Source organism: Anomaloglossus baeobatrachus, chromosome 4 (assembly GCF_048569485.1).
Source record: "Anomaloglossus baeobatrachus isolate aAnoBae1 chromosome 4, aAnoBae1.hap1, whole genome shotgun sequence".
In the NCBI taxonomy this organism is placed as follows: domain Eukaryota; kingdom Metazoa; phylum Chordata; class Amphibia; order Anura; family Aromobatidae; genus Anomaloglossus; species Anomaloglossus baeobatrachus.
The window spans coordinates 35,768,421-35,783,519 of NC_134356.1; positions in this window are offsets into that span (position 1 = coordinate 35,768,421).

Consider the following 15,099-nt stretch of genomic DNA (forward strand, 5'->3'; position numbering starts at 1 on the left):
ATTATACTGTGTATAGATGAGCTGTGGGGATATTATACTGTGTAAAGGGGAGGTGTGGGGGTATTATACTGTGTATAGGAGAGGTGTGGGGGTATTATACTGTGTATAGAGGAGCTGTGGGGGTATTATACTGTGTATAGGGGAGCTGTGAGGGTATTATACTGTGTTTAGAGGAGCTGTGGGGGTATTATACTGTGTAAAGGGGAGGTGTGGGGGTATTATACTGTGTATAGGGGAGCTGTGGGGCATCATACTGTGTATAGGGGATTTGTGGGCCCAACATAATGTGTATAGGAGAGCTGTGGGGGTATTATACTGTGTATTAGGGAGATGTGGGGGCATCATACTGTGTATAGATGAGCTGTGGGGGTATTATACTGTGTATAGGGGAGCTGTGGGGGTATTATACAGTGTATAAGGTAGATATGGGGGTATTATACAGTGTATAGAGGAGCTGTGGGGGTATTATACTGTGTATAGAGGAGCTGTGGGGGTAGTATACTGTGTATAGGGGAGCTGTGGCCCATCATACTGTGTATAGGGGAGATGTGGGGGTATCATACTGTGTATAGGGGAGCTGTGGGCCAATAATACTGTATACAGGGGGCTGTGGGCCCATTATATTGTATATAGGGGAGCTGTGGGGGTATCATAGTGTGTATAAGGGAGCTGTGGGGGCATTATACTGTGTATAGGGGAGCTGTGGGGTATCATAGTGTGTATACGGGAGATGTGGGGGCATTATACTGTGTATAAGAGAGCTGTGGGCCCATCATACTGTTTATAGGGGAGCTGTGGTGGAATCATACTGTGTATAGGGGAGCTGTGGTGAAATCATACTGTGTATAGGGGAGCTGTAGATCCATCAAACTGTATATAGGTGAGATGTGTGCCCATCAAACTGTGTATAAGGAAGCTGTGGGGGAATTATATTGTTTATACGGAGCTGTGGGGGCATCATACTGTGTATAGGGGAGTTGTGGGGGCATCACACTTTGAATAGGGGAGCTGTGGGGGCATTACAGTGTATACAGGGGAGGTGTAGGGGAATCATACTGTTTATAGGGGAGCTATAGATCTAGGTCAATAACTTTGTAATGGGCACAGTGGTGGCATTTCTTTTTCAGTTTGTGATATTTTTCGTGGTCTTTACTATAAGGAGGTGTGGCTAACAGGGTAATAATGTAGAATAACTTAAGGACACGCCCCCGAGGATCCTGTGAGCAGCGCCCCTTTTGCTAAGACTGTAAAATGTAGCATTAAAAAAACCCATATCAGGGAATCATCAGGTATAAATAACGGACACTGTTGAATGAACTGGTGACCCTCACAGGGTAATAATCTGGAAATGTGAGAACTCAGATGTAGACTCGGCAAACACGTCATGGCTGGAAGAAGTTGTCATATCGATCTGGGCAAGATGGAAAATATGGGAAAAGTGAATGACTATCAAAAAGATGGAGGACTGGTCATCTCTCCTGGCATGTCTAGTCTAATATTCTCCATTAAAGAGGACCTGTCACCTGTTCAATAGTGTCCGATTTTTGCATTAATATATACCTGATAATTTCCTGAGTGTGGTATTTTTTGTTTTTCTGAAATCCACCATACGGTTCCAGAGATATGGGCCTTTTTATTCAGTGCTATTACGGTCTTTGCCAAAGGGGTGTTGCTCACAGGCTCCTCAGGGGCGTGTCTGTAGATAATCCTGCATTATTATCCTGTGAGCCACACCTCCTTGGTAAAGACCACAAAAATTAGCACTTACTGAAAAAGGCCCATATCTCTGTACCCGTATGGTGGATTTCAGAAAGACAAAAAAAATCAAATACTCAGGGGAGCTAAATAAGAGAAAAAAAGCGAGATAAAATCGTCTACCCATGCCAGCTATAGGTTATACTGTGTTGGTCTGTGTGCTATTGTGTCTCAGACTATCTGGAAAGTGTTGCTTTTTGCCTGGAGTAGTTGTGGAGTTTACCCGTCGATCATCTGGTTGTTTCCTCCCTGCTCTTGTTTTCCTCCTTCATTTTAATTGGCTTGTACCTCTGTGAGCACTTGCTTTGTGATACAGATTTATTATTATTATTATTATTATTATTATTATTATTTATTTATAGAGCACCATTGATTCCATGGTGCTGTACATGAGAAGGGGGTTACATACAAAATACATGTACAAGTTACAGTAGACAGACTAGTACAGAGGGAAGAGGGCCCTGCCCTTGCGGGCTTACATTCTATAGGATTATGGGGAGGAGACAGTAGGTGGGGTGTAGGTGGGGCGGCAGCTCCGCACGGTGGTGGGGCGGCAGCTCCGCACGGTGGTGGGGCGGCAGCTCCGCACGGTGGTGGGGCGGCAGCTCCGCACGGTGGTGGGGCGGCAGCTCCGCACGGTGGTGGGGCGGCAGCTCCGCACGGTGGTGGGGCGGCAGCTCCGCACGGTGGTGGGGCAGTGAGGTCATATTAGATTTAGTTTCCCCTATCTATCTATTTTTGTGGTATCAGATCAAGGCTTCTCAGGAGCAGAGCCAGGTAGGAGGCTCAGGCATCCCCACCATTAGGAGTATCCCTGAGACTAGGGATAGCATAGGGCCCCCTAGTCTGAGGATCATCTTAGGAGCCCTGGTCTCTTGCTATTTCCATAGTCATCGTGATAGGGTCTCACTATAAATACAAAGATATAATTTGTAAATAAAACCCCTGACATCAAAGAATTTCGAGGGCATTCTGACATTCCTCTGTTGTTCCTCCTGACAAAGTATGAATAAACTGACAACTGGGTGGTACCTCTAATACTCTTAGCTCTTATTGGACAGTATTAGATTGTGTATTTACACTCCTCATTGAAAGGGAAAAATTAACTACCAGTTCTCCATTTTTTGTATAGATTTCCAATGGGAGCAACAGAGGAATGGGACATGGCGGAAATGTTATATAGTGAAGTAGTCACTGAAAATAAGGTCAGAATAGCTGACAGGCGCTTTGATGGTTAGACTGGCATCAGGACTATTTGTTAATGTACAAAGTCAATGTGACCTGCTGTGTTCTATGGCTTGAGTAGCCTGCCACCTAGTGGTGAAGCCAGAACTGCAGCTATAATAGTAATAAAAGACATGGGGAGGCTAAAACAATTTATCGTCTATGCACTGGGTAGGTGATAACTTGCTGATCGGTGGGGGTCCGGCCAATTGGCAGATCAGGGAACTTTTATCCTTGATAGAGAGCTTATTTCCTTGGAGCGACATTCATTCTGTATAGAGCTGTCAGAAAAAGCAGTGAGAAGAACTTGGCAGACCCATAATGGAAGAATGGAGCATAAAAACCGCCACGTGGATCAAAGTGCCCTGTTCTTTTGATCAATGTGGATCCTAGAGGTAGGACCCCACCAATCAACAAGTTTTCACTTATTTTGTGAAAAGGTGATAGTTTGTTTTCTCCGGACAACCACATTAACTATGGCCCTAGTTATGTTTAATAGCAAAAGTGGAACCAGTTGTACATGTGGTCTGGTTATCTAAGACAAAATTCTGGTTTTGGACATTACTAAATATGACACAGATAAGAATGACAGGGTGGAAAGCAGTGTGAGCAGCCTCATCTTACCTTAGTACTCCTAGTATCTCCAGTAGTAGACCTGACTTACACTTACAGGGTATAGAGCAGTGTGTGCAGCTTCTTACCTCAGCACCCTGGTATCTCAAGTATTAGACCTTACAGGGTGTACAGTAGTGTTAGCAGCCTCTTCTTATTTCAGCACCCTGGTATCCTCAGTATTAGATCAGACTGACAGGGTGAACAGCAGCATGAGCAGCCTCTTTTACCTCAGCACTTCTGGTACCTCCAATGTTAGAGCATATAAACAGGGTACACAGCAGTGTAAGCAGCTTCTTCTTACTTCAGCACTCTGGTATCTCCAGTATAAGACATGACTTACAGGGTGTACAGCAGTGTTAGCAGCCTCTTTTTACTTCAGCACCCTGATATCTTCAGTATTAGAACAGACTGACAGGGTGGACAACAGTGTCAGTAGCCTCTTTTACCTCAGCACTTCTGGTACCTCCAGTATTACAGCATGGTGGACATTAGTCTAAGCAGCCTCTTTTACCTCAAACATCTGGAACTTTCAGCATTAGAGCATATAGACAGGGTGGACATCAGTGTAAGCAGCCTCTTCTTAACTCAGCATCCACTGTATTTCCAGCATTAGATCAGAAAGACAAAGTGGACAGCAGTGTGAGCAGACTCTTTTACCTCAACACTTCTGGTACCTCCAGTGTTAGAGCATATAGACAGGGTGTAAATTACTGTGAGCAGCCTCTTTTACCTGAGCACCCTAATAATTTATCTCTAATATTAGATCAGACAGACAAGGTGGACAGCAGTGTGAGCAGTCTCTTCCTACCTCAGCATCCCTAGTATTTTCAGTGTTAGATCAGATACACAGGATGAACAAGAATGTGAATGGCCTTTTCTTACCTCAGCATCCCCGGTATCTCAAGAATTAGATGACAAAGAATGAGAGGACAGCAGTGTGAGCAGCCTCTTCTTATCTCACCACCCCTGCTATTTTACAGATTTAAATCAGAATATGACAAACTGTGGAAGGAGAAGGGCAATAGAGTCTTACCAAAATTAATGGGAAGGAGATTAAATGTGAACACTCACCTATAGAGTTTGTGCTATTCACAACCCCTATACCAGCAGGGAATATCCAGGTGAGCTGTCCTGTGACATCACTGTGTGCATTATCCCTGTACTGTAACATCACTGCGTGTATTATCCCTGTGCTGTGACATCACTGTGTGCATTTTCCCTGTACTGTAACATCGCTGTGTGTATTATCCCTGTACTGTGACATCACTGTGTGTATTATTCCTGCACTGTGACATCACTGTGTGCATTATCCCTGTACTGTAACAGCACTGTTTGTATTATCACTGTACTGTGACATCACTGTGCGTATTATCCCTGTACTGTGACATCACTGTGCGTAGTATCCCTGTACTGTGACATCACTGTGCGTATTATCCCTGTACTGTGACATCACTTTGTGAATTTTCCCCTGTACTGTGCCATCACTGTGCGTATTATCCCTGTACTGTGACATCACTGTGCAAATTATCCCTGTACTGTGACATCACTTTGTGAATTTTCCCCTGTACTGTGCCATCACTGTGCGTATTATCCCTGTACTGTGACATCACTGTGCGTATTATCCCTGTACTGTGACATCACTTTGTGAATTTTCCCCTGTACTGTAACATCACTGTGTGCATTATCCCTGTACTGTGATATCACTTTGCGCATTATCCCTGTACTGTAACATCACTGTGCGCATTATCCCTGTACTGTAACATCACTGTGCGCATTATCCCTGTACTGTGATATCACTGTGTGCATTATCCTTGTACTGTGATATCACTGTGTGCATTATCCCTGTACTGTGACATCACTGTGTATTATCCCTGTACTATGACATCACTGTGTGCATTATCCCTGTACTGTGACATCACTGTGTGCATTATCCTTGTACTGTGACATCACTGAGTGTATTATCCCTGCACTGTGACATCACTGTGTGTATTATCCCTGTACTGTGACATCACTGTGTGTATTACCCCTGTACTGTGACATCACTGTGTGTATTACCCCTGTACTGTGACATCACTGTGCGTATTATCCCTGTACTGTGACATCACTGTGCGTATTATCCCTGTACTGTGACATCACTGTGCGTATTATCCCTGTACTGTGACATCACTTTGTGAATTTTCCCCTGTACTGTGCCATCACTGTGCGTATTATCCCTGTACTGTGACATCACTGTGTGCATTATCCTTGTACTGTGACATCACTGTGTGTATTATCCCTGTACTGTAACATCACTGTATATTATCCCTGTACTGTGACATCACTGTGTGCATTTTCCTTGTACTGTGACATCACTGAGTGTATTATCCCTGCACTGTGACATCACTGTGTGCATTAACCCTGTACTGTGACATCACTGTGTGCATTATCCCTGTACTGTAACATCACTGTGTGTATTATCCCTGTACTGTGACATCACTGTGTGTATTATCCCTGTCCTGTAACATCACTGTGTATTATCCCTGTACTGTGACATCACTGTGTGCATTATCCCTGTACTGTAACATCACTGTGTATTATCCCTGTGCTGTGACATCACTGTGTGTATTATCCATGTACTGTGACATCACTGTGTGTATTATCCCTGTACGATGACATCTTTGTGCGCATTATCCCTGTACTGTAACATCACTGTGTATTATCCCTGTACTATGACATCACTGTGTGCATTTTCCTTGTACTGTGACATCACTGAGTGTATTATCCCTGCACTGTGACATCACTGTGTACATTATCCCTGTACTGTAACATCACTGTGTGTATTATCCCTGTACTGTGACATCACTGTGTGTATTATCCCTGTTCTGTAACAACACTGTGTATTATCCCTGTACTGTGACATCACTGTGTGCATTATCCCCGTACTGTGACATCACTGTGTGCATTATCCCTGTACTGTAACATCACTGTGTATTATCCCTGTACTGTGACATCACGGTGTGTATTATCCCTGTACTGTGACATCACTGTGTGCATTATTCCTGTACTATGACATCACTGTGTGCATTATCCCTGTACTGTGACATCACTGTGTGCATTATCCCTGTACTGTAACATCACTGTGTGTATTATCCCTGTACTGTGACATCACTGTGTGTATTATCCCTGTTCTGTAACATCACTGTGTATTATCTCTGTACTGTGACATCACTGTGTGCATTATCCCCGTACTGTGACATCACTGTGTGCATTATCCCTGTACTGTAACATCACTGTGTATTATCCCTGTACTGTGACATCACTGTGTGTATTATCCCTGTACTGTAACATCACTGTGTGTATTATCCCTGTACTGTAACATCACTGTGCGCGTTATCCCTGTACTGGGACATCACTGTGCGCGTTATCCCTGTACTGGGACATCACTGTGTGCATTATCCCTGTACTGTAACATCACTGTGTGTATTATCCCTGTACTGGGACATCACTGTGCGCGTTATCCCTGTACTGTAACATCACTGTGCGCGTTATCCCTGTACTGGGACATCACTGTGTGCATTATCCCTGTACTGTAACATCACTGTGTATATTGTCCCTGTACTGTGACATCACTGTGCGCGTTATCCCTGTACTGGGACATCACTGTGTGCATTAACCCTGTACTGTAACATCACTGTGTATTATCCCTGTACTGTAACGTCACTGTGTGCATTATCCCTGTACTGTGACATCAGTGTGCGCATTATCCCTGTACTGGGACATCACTGTGCGCGTTATCCCTGTACTGTGACATCACTGTGCGCATTATCACTGTACTGGGATATCACTGTGCGCGTTATCCCTGTACTGCGCCATCACTGTGCGCGTTATCCCTGTACTGTAACATCACTGTGTGTATTGTCCCTGTACTGTAACATCACTGTGCGCGTTATCCCTGTACTGGGACATCACTGTGCGTGTTATCCCTGTTCTGTAATATCACTGTGTATTATCCCTGTACTGTGACATCACTGTGTGCATTATCCCCGTACTGTGACATCACTGTGTGCATTATCCCTGTACTGTAACATCACTGTGTGTATTGTCCCTGTACTGTGACATCACTGTGCGCGTTATCCCTGTACTGGGACATCACTGTGCGCGTTATCCCTATACTGTGACATCACTGTGCGCTTTATCCCTGTACTGCAACATCACTGTGTGCATTATCCCCGTACTGTGACATCACTGTGTGCATTATCCCTGTACTGTAACATCACTGTGTGCATTATCCCTGTACTGTGACATCACTGTGCGCGTTATCCCTGTACTGGGACATCACTGGGAAGGAGATTAAATGTGAACACTCACCTATAGAGTTTGTGCTATTCACAACCCCTATACCAGCAGGGAATATCCAGGTGAGCTGTCCTGTGACATCACTGTGTGCATTATCCCTGTACTGTAACATCACTGCGTGTATTATCCCTGTGCTGTGACATCACTGTGTGCATTTTCCCTGTACTGTAACATCGCTGTGTGTATTATCCCTGTACTGTGACATCACTGTGTATATTATTCCTGTACTGTGACATCACTGTGTGCATTATCCCTGTACTGTAACAGCACTGTTTGTATTATCACTGTACTGTGACATAACTGTACGTATTATCCCTGTACTGTGACATCACTGTGCGTATTATCCCTGTACTGTGACATCACTGTGCGTATTATCCCTGTACTGTGACATCACTGAGTGTATTATCCCTGCACTGTGACATCACTTTGTGAATTTTCCCCTGTACTGTAACATCACTGTGTGCATTATCCCTGTACTGTGACATCACTGTGTGCATTATCCCTGTACTGTGACATCACTGTGTGTATTATCCCTGTACGATGACATGCCTGTGCGCATTATCCCTGTACTGTAACCTCATTGTATTATCCCTGTACTGTGACATCACTGTGTGCATTACCCCTGTACTGTAACATCACTGTGTGCATTATCCCTGTACTGTGATATCACTTTGCGCATTATCCCTGTACTGTAACATCACTGTGCGCATTATCCCTCTACTGTGATATCACTGTGTGCATTATCCTTGTACTGTGATATCACTGTGTGCATTATCCCTGTACTGTGACATCACTGTGTATTATCCCTGTACTGTGACATCACTGTGTGCATTATCCCTGTACTGTGACATCACTGTGTGCATTATCCTTGTACTGTGACATCACTGAGTGTATTATCCCTGCACTGTGACATCACTGTGTGCATTATCCCTGTACTGTAACATCACTGTGTATTATCCCTGTACTGTGACATAACTGTGTGCATTTTCCTTGTACTGTGACATCACTGAGTGTATTATCCCTGTACTGTGACATCACTGTGTGCATTATCCCTGTACTGTGACATCACTGTGTGCATTATCCCTGTACTGTAACATCACTGTGTGTATTATCCCTGTACTGTGACATCACTGTGTGTATTATCCCTGTTCTGTAACATCACTGTGTATTATCCCCGTACTGTGACATCACTGTGTGCATTATCCCCGTACTGTGACATCACTGTGTGCATTATCCCTGTACTGTAACATCACTGTGTATTATCCCTGTACTGTGACATCACTGTGTGTATTATCCCTGTACTGTGACATCACTGTGTGTATTATCCCTGTACGATGACATCTCTGTGCGCATTATCCCTGTACTGTAACATCACTGTGTATTATCCCTGTACTGTGACATCACTGTGTGCATTTTCCTTGTACTGTGACATCACTGAGTGTATTATCCCTGCACTGTGACATCACTGTGTGCATTATCCCTGTACTGTAACATCACTGTGTGCATTATCCCTGTACTGTAACATCACTGTGTGTATTATCCCTGTACTGTGACATCACTGTGTGTATTATCCCTGTTCTGTAACATCACTGTGTGCATTATCCCCGTACTGTAACATCACTGTGTGCATTATCCCTGTACTGTAACATCACTGTGTGTATTATCCCTGTACTGTGACATCACTGTGTGTATTAGCCCTGTTCTGTAACATCACTGTGTATTATCCCTGTACTGTGACATCACTGTGTGCATTATCCCCGTACTGTGACATCACTGTGTGCATTATCCCTGTACTGTAACATCACTGTGTATTATCCCTGTACTGTGACATCACTGTGTGTATTATCCCTGTACTGTAACATCACTGTGTGTATTATCCCTGTACTGTGACATCACTGTGCGCGTTATCCCTGTACTGGGACATCACTGTGCGCGTTATCCCTGCACTGGGACATCACTGTGCGCGTTATCCCTGTACTGGGACATCACTGTGTGCATTATCCCTGTACTGTAACATCACTGTGTGTATTATCCCTGTACTGGGACATCACTGTGCGCGTTATCCCTGTACTGTAACATCACTGTGTATATTGTCCCTGTACTGTGACATCACTGTGCGCGTTATCCCTGTACTGGGACATCACTGTGCGTGTTATCCCTGTTCTGTAATATCACTGTGTATTATCCCTGTACTGTGACATCACTGTGTGCATTATCCCCATACTGTGACATCACTGTGTGCATTATCCCTGTACTGTAACATCACTGTGTATTATCCCTGTACTGTAACGTCACTGTGTGCATTATCCCTGTACTGTGACATCAGTGTGCGCATTATCCCTGTACTGGGACATCACTGTGCGCGTTATCCCTGTACTGTGACATCACTGTGCGCTTTATCCCTGTACTGCGACATCACTGTGCGCATTATCACTGTACTGGGATATCACTGTGCGCGTTATCCCTGTACTGCGCCATCACTGTGCGCGTTATCCCTGTACTGTAACATCACTGTGTGTATTGTCCCTGTACTGTGACATCACTGTGCGCGTTATCCCTGTACTGGGACATCACTGTGCGCGTTATCCCTGTACTGTGACATCACTGTGCGCTTTATCCCTGTACTGTGACATCACTGTGTGTATTATCCCTGTACGATGACATGCCTGTGCGCATTATCCCTGTACTGTAACCTCATTGTATTATCCCTGTACTGTGACATCACTGTGTGCATTACCCCTGTACTGTAACATCACTGTGTGCATTATCCCTGTACTGTGATATCACTTTGCGCATTATCCCTGTACTGTAACATCACTGTGCGCATTATCCCTCTACTGTGATATCACTGTGTGCATTATCCTTGTACTGTGATATCACTGTGTGCATTATCCCTGTACTGTGACATCACTGTGTATTATCCCTGTACTGTGACATCACTGTGTGCATTATCCCTGTACTGTGACATCACTGTGTGCATTATCCTTGTACTGTGACATCACTGAGTGTATTATCCCTGCACTGTGACATCACTGTGTGCATTATCCCTGTACTGTAACATCACTGTGTATTATCCCTGTACTGTGACATAACTGTGTGCATTTTCCTTGTACTGTGACATCACTGAGTGTATTATCCCTGCACTGTGACATCACTGTGTGCATTATCCCTGTACTGTGACATCACTGTGTGCATTATCCCTGTACTGTAACATCACTGTGTGTATTATCCCTGTACTGTAACATCACTGTGTATTATCCCTGTACTGTGACATCACTGTGTGCATTATCCCCGTACTGTGACATCACTGTGTGCATTATCCCTGTACTGTAACATCACTGTGTATTATCCCTGTACTGTGACATCACTGTGTGTATTATCCCTGTACTGTAACATCACTGTGTGTATTATCCCTGTACTGTGACATCACTGTGTATTATCCCTGTACTGTGACATCACTGTGTGCATTATCCCCGTACTGTGACATCACTGTGTGCATTATCCCTGTACTGTGACATCACTGTGTGTATTATCCCTGTACTGTGACATCGCTATATGTATTATCCCTGTACTGTAACATCACTGTGTATTATCCCTGTACTGTGACATCACTGTGTGTATTATCCCTGTACTGTGACATCGCTATATGTATTATCCCTGTACTGTAACATCACTGTGTATTATCCCTGTACTGTGACATCACTGTGTGTATTATCCCTGTACTGTAACATCACTGTGTGTATTATCCCTGTACTGTGACATCACTGTGCGCGTTATCCCTGTACTGGGACATCACTGTGCGCGTTATCCCTGTACTGGGACATCACTGTGCGCGTTATCCCTGTACTGGGACATCACTGTGTGCATTATCCCTGTACTGTAACATCACTGTGTGTATTATCCCTGTACTGGGACATCACTGTGCGCGTTATCCCTGTACTGTAACATCACTGTGTATATTGTCCCTGTACTGTGACATCACTGTGCGCGTTATCCCTGTACTGGGACATCACTGTGCGTGTTATCCCTGTTCTGTAATATCACTGTGTATTATCCCTGTACTGTGACATCACTGTGTGCATTATCCCCATACTGTGACATCACTGTGTGCATTAACCCTGTACTGTAACATCACTGTGTATTATCCCTGTACTGTAACGTCACTGTGTGCATTATCCCTGTACTGTGACATCAGTGTGCGCATTATCCCTGTACTGGGACATCACTGTGCGCGTTATCCCTGTACTGTGACATCACTGTGCGCTTTATCCCTGTACTGCGACATCACTGTGCGCATTATCACTGTACTGGGATATCACTGTGCGCGTTATCCCTGTACTGCGCCATCACTGTGCGCGTTATCCCTGTACTGTAACATCACTGTGTGTATTGTCCCTGTACTGTAACATCACTGTGCGCGTTATCCCTGTACTGGGACATCACTGTGCGTGTTATCCCTGTACTGTAACATCACTGTGTGTATTATCCCTGTACTGTGACATCACTGTGTGTATTATCCCTGTTCTGTAACATCACTGTGTATTATCCCTGTACTGTGACATCACTGTGTGCATTATCCCCGTACTGTGACATCACTGTGTGCATTATCCCTGTACTGTAACATCACTGTGTATTATCCCTGTACTGTGACATCACGGTGTGTATTATCCCTGTACTGTGACATCACTGTGTGCATTATTCCTGTACTATGACATCACTGTGTGCATTATCCCTGTACTGTGACATCACTGTGTGCATTATCCCTGTACTGTAACATCACTGTGTGTATTATCCCTGTACTGTGACATCACTGTGTGTATTATCCCTGTTCTGTAACATCACTGTGTATTATCTCTGTACTGTGACATCACTGTGTGCATTATCCCCGTACTGTGACATCACTGTGTGCATTATCCCTGTACTGTAACATCACTGTGTATTATCCCTGTACTGTGACATCACTGTGTGTATTATCCCTGTACTGTAACATCACTGTGTGTATTATCCCTGTACTGTAACATCACTGTGCGCGTTATCCCTGTACTGGGACATCACTGTGCGCGTTATCCCTGTACTGGGACATCACTGTGTGCATTATCCCTGTACTGTAACATCACTGTGTGTATTATCCCTGTACTGGGACATCACTGTGCGCGTTATCCCTGTACTGTAACATCACTGTGTATATTGTCCCTGTACTGTGACATCACTGTGCGCGTTATCCCTGTACTGGGACATCACTGTGTGCATTAACCCTGTACTGTAACATCACTGTGTATTATCCCTGTACTGTAACGTCACTGTGTGCATTATCCCTGTACTGTGACATCAGTGTGCGCATTATCCCTGTACTGGGACATCACTGTGCGCGTTATCCCTGTACTGTGACATCACTGTGCGCATTATCACTGTACTGGGATATCACTGTGCGCGTTATCCCTGTACTGCGCCATCACTGTGCGCGTTATCCCTGTACTGTAACATCACTGTGTGTATTGTCCCTGTACTGTAACATCACTGTGCGCGTTATCCCTGTACTGGGACATCACTGTGCGTGTTATCCCTGTTCTGTAATATCACTGTGTATTATCCCTGTACTGTGACATCACTGTGTGCATTATCCCCGTACTGTGACATCACTGTGTGCATTATCCCTGTACTGTAACATCACTGTGTGTATTGTCCCTGTACTGTGACATCACTGTGCGCGTTATCCCTGTACTGGGACATCACTGTGCGCGTTATCCCTATACTGTGACATCACTGTGCGCTTTATCCCTGTACTGCAACATCACTGTGTGCATTATCCCCGTACTGTGACATCACTGTGTGCATTATCCCTGTACTGTAACATCACTGTGTGCATTATCCCTGTACTGTGACATCACTGTGCGCGTTATCCCTGTACTGGGACATCACTGGGAAGGAGATTAAATGTGAACACTCACCTATAGAGTTTGTGCTATTCACAACCCCTATACCAGCAGGGAATATCCAGGTGAGCTGTCCTGTGACATCACTGTGTGCATTATCCCTGTACTGTAACATCACTGTGTGCATTATCCCTGTACTGTAACATCACTGTGTGTATTATCCCTGTACTGTGACATCACTGTGTGTATTATCCCTGTTCTGTAACATCACTGTGTATTATCTCTGTACTGTGACATCACTGTGTGCATTATCCCCGTACTGTAACATCACTGTGTGCATTATCCCTGTACTGTAACATCACTGTGTGTATTATCCCTGTACTGTGACATCACTGTGTGTATTATCCCTGTTCTGTAACATCACTGTGTATTATCCCTGTACTGTGACATCACTGTGTGCATTATCCCCGTACTGTGACATCACTGTGTGCATTATCCCTGTACTGTAACATCACTGTGTATTATCCCTGTACTGTGACATCACTGTGTGTATTATCCCTGTACTGTAACATCACTGTGTGTATTATCCCTGTACTGTGACATCACTGTGCGCGTTATCCCTGTACTGGGACATCACTGTGCGCGTTATCCCTGTACTGGGACATCACTGTGCGCGTTATCCCTGTACTGGGACATCACTGTGTGCATTATCCCTGTACTGTAACATCACTGTGTGTATTATCCCTGTACTGGGACATCACTGTGCGCGTTATCCCTGTACTGTAACATCACTGTGTATATTGTCCCTGTACTGTGACATCACTGTGCGCGTTATCCCTGTACTGGGACATCACTGTGCGTGTTATCCCTGTTCTGTAATATCACTGTGTATTATCCCTGTACTGTGACATCACTGTGTGCATTATCCCCATACTGTGACATCACTGTGTGCATTATCCCTGTACTGTAACATCACTGTGTATTATCCCTGTACTGTAACGTCACTGTGTGCATTATCCCTGTACTGTGACATCAGTGTGCGCATTATCCCTGTACTGGGACATCACTGTGCGCGTTATCCCTGTACTGTGACATCACTGTGCGCTTTATCCCTGTACTGCGACATCACTGTGCGCATTATCACTGTACTGGGATATCACTGTGCGCGTTATCCCTGTACTGCGCCATCACTGTGCGCGTTATCCCTGTACTGTAACATCACTGTGTGTATTGTCCCTGTACTGTAACATCACTGTGCGCGTTATCCCTGTACTGGGACATCACTGTGCGTGTTATC